We start from the raw sequence: 5,742 nt of genomic DNA, 5'->3' as shown, positions 1-5,742 counted from the left end.
GGTGAGGGTAACAGGGGAGGCACGACGGTCTTTGGTGGAGGAGAATCGGAAATAGATTTCGCCGGGAAAGGGGAAATCGTGCGGGTAGTGGAAGGTGCTTGCCATGAAGACGAAGGTCGTGTCTTTGTCAAACACAAGAGATCCTGGAACTTTTCTTCTTGTAACCTAGCAAGACCTGTAGCTTGCGACAGGGATGACGGTTGTTGAGCCAACACCTCACGGCGGATCTCAGATTTCAACCCCGATATGAAACAACTAAGGAGATCGTGGAGTGACAGACCCACAATTCGATTGGCAAGAGATTCAAACTCGCTGAGGTAACTAGCAACAAAATCAGTTTGTTGAAGCTTAAACAACTTACCTCGTGGGTCGTCGTATGCCGTAGGCGCAAAACGGAGTTCCAAAGCGTGCAGAAATTGTGGCCACGAAGTGATATACCCATTGTTGAACATCCATTGGTACCACACTAACGTTGGTTCGTCCAAATAAAAGGAAGCAACGGTGATGCGTTCGTGCTTCGGTGTGTGGTGGTAAGTGAAAAACTAAGTGATCTTAAAGATCCATCCATGAGGATCCACGCCTTGGAAACGAGGAACGTCGAGCTTCAGAATATGACGAGGAGTGTGATCCGAATCATTGTCGTGACGGAGGTTGATGGGTTCTGGTGTCGTGGATCGACGTTCCAAGGACTCAACACGGTTAGTAACTTCATCCATGCGAAGATTGAAATGATCTTGGAAACGAGTAATCACCTGAGCCAATTCATCGAGCTTCTCGCTGGTGGAACGAGTGACGACCTTGGCCATATTTGGATCTGACGGGAGAAGGTTCGGTGATGAAAGCACCACTGATAGGGTGTGGGAGTTAACAGTGTGAGTCCGCTATTAGAGGAGTAGAATACCTCCTAAGAAAATATAGAAAGGGAATTGGAATGTATTAATTTCTCAGTACTGCAAATGGAGCTCATAGCTCACTTAAATACAAAGGCAAAATAACGGAAAGATTCCCCAAATTTATCACATGGGAAAATCTAACAAACTAGCAATGACTCAGCAATCTTCTAGATCTTTTCTTCACTAGCTGTCAAAATAGTCACATAATCCTCCAACCTTTTAGGAATTTTGATTATTCTTTTTGTCCTTGGGCCTTGCTCTTGATTGTTTTCCACTTCCCTTATTGGGCCAATGTCATCTCTAATGGGTTTGCCCGTATCATTGAGTGAGTTCTCTTATAATTACTCAAGTCTCCATATTTTCAACCAATGTAAGACTATTATCCACACTACTCACACTTGATACATTCTCAACACTCTCCCTCAAGTGTGAGTTCATAAAACTTTTTTTATTGACCACACTAGCATCATTGACACTCTTCAATTGAGTTCACAAATCTCTTCTTCTTCTTCACTACACTGACGTCATTGACTTTCGATACAAGTATCCTTCCTCGAACCAAAGATTTATGATACCATTTGTTGAAGGAGTTTTTCATTAAGGAACATTGAATATTGTGAGACTTCTTCTCAGGTTCAGATTTATATTTGTTTTTGATAAAAATGGCAAACATGCTAAGGTTTGTAGCTCTGTTGCATACAAGAAGACAACTGGTCACGTTGTGAAACAGTTTAATTACAAAGAAATCTAGTATAACAATCATGTTTTGTCATAAATACTGATACATCATAATTAAAAAGAGCAGCCATCAATGAGAACATGCACATAGTAGCAATAAATCTCAAACGGACTTAAATGGCAAAACATGACAAACACACAACATATAAATTTTAGCAAGTTGAATACAGAGATAGACAAAAGCTGAGAAAATCAAGATGAACCATGAAATGATGTTAGAAAATGGTTATACTTAAGAAAATGAAGAGAAAATAAAATTGTTTATAAATAGTATCATGGTTAATACTGCATCCATCACTTTTCTATTCATCTCATCATATACCTGAGAAATAAAATTGTTTATAAATATAATGCAGCAAAACAAGGGAATAAAATTATTTTTAAAAAAGTTACATGACCAACCAAGTGGTAGAAGGATAAGAAGCTAGTTTCTTGAAGAGAAGGAAGATCATATCTTGGATATGGTATCTATCAAGATACATAAAAAAAATCTTGAGAGCCATCTAGTCATAATTTTGTGGTTAGACCATCTTCCCAGCAGTTCTCTCAACAAAAGTTTATCTTTCTTTCTTTGCAATGATGACAGAATCTAGTGATATTGTATTCTTTTTTAATTTTAAATTCAATAAATCATTTTTAGTATAAAATAAGACAAAATATATTTATTAAATTTTTTTAATGATTTTTTAAATTTTATAATGAAATATTTAAAATTAAATGGCGCATGCGCGAATCAACCTCTACCACTATGGGGTTTTCATTTCCTACCTCAGATGCTACACTCTGGTAAGCTCAAAGTGAGAAAATGCTACGAAAGGGAAACGACTTATCGGAGAAGGCGGTCAGAAAATTCCACCGGTGACTTCTTAAACTTGATTCGTCCCCTTCTTCTTCCTCTTTCTTCTTCTTCTTCTTCTTCTGAACTAGGAAATGGTGAAATGAGAATGTAGTGGCTTAACTCAAGCAGATTGAAGCTTCAATGACTTTTAGAAAAGAGGGCTTTGAGTAAGGTGAGGGAAGAGAGATTGCAATAGGGAGAGTGCAGATTCGAGCAAATGCCAAGGGTCCTTGAATGTGAGTGGTGAATTTCTTAAATAGAAGTGAGGTTTGGAAACTTTGGTAGGTTTGGATCTAGGTCTGGAGTTAGTTAGATATGGCTTGGAATCAGTTGGACTTAACTCACTGAGTTAACTGAAAACTCAGTTGGTTAGTGAAGCTGAAACTCAGTTAGTTATGTTAGTTTATGTTGGTTAGTGAATGAGTGAATCTGAAATTTGACTGGCTACTACATGTTGTGGTTAGATTGAGGTCATGTGGGATTAGTTTTAGTGACCTGTTGATCATCTTGCAGGTTGAACTTTTAAGTGACATTGGCTTTGCACTTTGGATTGATGATTGGCTTGATAGGTGAATGTTATCCTTACTCATGATTTGGTTCAACACTTCACATGTTTACTCCTACTTATTGTTTCATTCCCTCATTGGTTTTACTGCAGCATACTTGAATGGGCTTGGCAAATCATGTTCAAATTAGGGTTTAGCCATGGTAGCTTTTTGATGCAAGTTTGGAACAGGTTTGGCTTTGAGGTATGTATTTCACTATGATGAAGATGCATTACTGCTACGCACTTGGCCCTGCAATGCATGTTATGTTGAATCCTTTTTCCATTTTAGCATGTGGTAGGTTGTTAAGTTTGATTTGTTGTGTAAGGCTCATGTTGGTTTGGTGATTGGTGATGTTTCTACCTTGCCTATTACAGGATGCATGACCAATGCACCTCACTTCCAAATTCAGGCATCAAGGATTTGATTTGGCACAATTGGCCTGTGGTGTTGAGCCCTGGTTATGTACAGTAGGTGACCTTGGGGATTTAGGTTCATGGTAACACACTTCATGGACTAGCATTGGATTGATGGTGTGTGCAGATGGTGTTTTCAACTCAGGTTTCAGGTTTGTCATGCAGCCAGTGGTTTCAAGTGTGTATGGTATGGACTCAAAACTTCACATCCTGTACTGTTTGGTATTTTTTACCTTGATGAATTGTCCTGCCGTGTCTTTCCATGATTTTTCATTAATGATGCAGTTGTATAATAATGTTACAGGTGTATGCCGTCTAGATGCTAGGTTGACAGTGTTGTATGATGACTCATTGTCTTCATGACTGAATTTCTTGAATGCATTGGTTCTGCAGGACCATGTTGTGCCTTTGCATTTGGTTAGCTTCGTGACCTACTATTTTGGTGTTGTGTGGCATGAACTGTTATGTCATGGCTTTTGGACTTGCAGTAGGTATTAATGCCCATGGCTGTCATGTTCTATAGCAGGTTTGGGCTGGTTGCAAGGCTTTGATCCAATTGATGAACTTGCTTCCTCCAATACTAAGATAGATGCATTTCCTGTATGCCTAACACAATGACTGGATTTCCTGCAGTTTGTTGACCTGAAGATGTGAATGGACTGCATGCAGTTCTGCAGCAGGTTAGATACTTCATGGCTTGACTTGTGCTCACAGTAGATTGGTCATTGTGCATTAATGCTTTATGTTGGTTTTGTTTCTGCAAGGATGGTTCCTTTGTTTCAGCCTTCATGAGCCTTTCTCATCATCACAAGTTCAAGGCCAAATGCATATGCTGGCATGTCCAAATGGTTATGTAGGCTCAGATGACTGTATGATTGCAGCTGGTAGCAGGTTCTTCTTTGCAACTTCACTGATTTGACATGGTTTCATCTAGATTACTGCAGCAAGCTAAGGTTATTTTGGTAACATGTGCTAGTTCACAGGTGCATTTATGCAGCATGCTACCACTCAAATTTTGGCTCAGATAAGGCTTGGTGGTGATGTCCACTGCAGGGTCCAAAGCAAGCTCCTCATGCCCTTGTTCAATAGCAACAAAGTAAGGTAAATGATGTTGCCAAGTGTTGGACGTCTTGCTACAGCAGTAGGGCCAGAATTGTTGTACCATGGATTCTCCAATGGTGAAATCATGCACTTCCTTGGCTTGGTGTATGGTATTTGGCTAGAGCAATGAAGGGTAATCAAGGGACAATGTTGTGCTGTGTTAGAGCTCTTTGGAATTGATTTGGGACAGACTAAGGCCAATGGTTAGTGATTCAAAATGTCAAACTAAACATGGTGTGCACAATGTCATTTACTTGTAATTGAAGCAATCAAGAGAAAGCACCACCAAGCATGAAGATTGGATGACACATCAAATCAAAAGGCTAGGTCAAGTTTGGATGATCAAGAGCAAGTGAGAGTTGACTTTGGTCAACGTTGACAAAAAAATCAACTGTTGACCAAAGTCAACAAAATGGTCAAAATTCAGTTTTCTTTGTATTTCCCTTGTAAATGGACATTGAATTGATGGTTATGGGTAATTTTTGGATTTTGGGTTGACTTTGGTCAAAGTTGACCAAAAAGTCAACTGTTGACAAAAGTCAACAGTTGGTCAAAATTGTCAAGACTTGTACTTTTTTATATGAAATCAAATGTGATGGTTTCGAATGATGTGAAATGGATTGACAAATGGTTTGAAATTGGTTTTACAATTGGTTTATTTTATGACTTAAATGCTTGAATTTGAAAAGAACATGACTTGACTAGTAATATATATTAACAAGGCCATGAACTGAGTGCATAAGATTAGGGTTTGAATGAAATATCCATGAATCAATGGGCATGACTTACAATTGGCTTGTGACATAAGAGGTTTGGTTATTTGGATGACCAAGACCATAGATGTATCCACAATCAACTAGGCAACAATAAGGCCTTGAGACCAAGATGGATTAGACCAAGTACATTGATGATAAGTGAAGATTGGGTGTCATGGATGCAAAGCCAAACCACCAAGTCCATCTGATTCACCATCTCCTTGGTTAGGGTTTCCCCGAGGCTTACCCCTAAAGCAAGTCTTTTGAATTAAGTCATATGCTCGCATCATCAGTTTCCTAGTGTGTGAGCCTGCATTAGGGTTTTGAAGGCCATGACAAGGCCTAGGGAAGATCCATGAGATCATGCCTTGAGGAATTAGGGTTTTGAAGACCCTGGAGGATTGCCCTGGGCAAGTCCTTGTTGAATTCAAGCCTCTACCACCACAATTAGGGTTT

The 5,742-nt window shown here is 39.3% G+C and overlaps 1 long non-coding RNA gene across 11 annotated transcripts; it reads left to right on the top strand.

The window, feature by feature from the left end:
• Positions 1–2,332: 2,332 nt before the first annotated feature.
• Positions 2,333–5,019, top strand: LOC127135158 (uncharacterized). 11 transcript variants are annotated; one of them, XR_007808448.1, is made up of 6 exons: positions 2,333–2,641; positions 2,983–3,038; positions 3,128–3,218; positions 3,392–4,110; positions 4,195–4,321; positions 4,407–5,019. It is a non-coding gene; the product is annotated as an uncharacterized LOC127135158 (long non-coding RNA). The 11 variants fall into 11 exon arrangements; XR_007808447.1 differs by having other exon boundaries at positions 2,341–2,489; XR_007808451.1 differs by lacking the exon at positions 2,333–2,641 and adding an exon at positions 2,712–2,837.
• The last annotated feature ends 723 nt before the right edge of the window (positions 5,020–5,742 follow it).

Source organism: Lathyrus oleraceus, chromosome 4 (genome assembly GCF_024323335.1).
Source record: "Lathyrus oleraceus cultivar Zhongwan6 chromosome 4, CAAS_Psat_ZW6_1.0, whole genome shotgun sequence".
Lineage (NCBI taxonomy): Eukaryota > Viridiplantae > Streptophyta > Magnoliopsida > Fabales > Fabaceae > Lathyrus > Lathyrus oleraceus.
The sequence above is the reverse complement of the archived record's forward strand: the minus strand, read 5'-3'. Positions and strand labels throughout refer to the sequence as shown.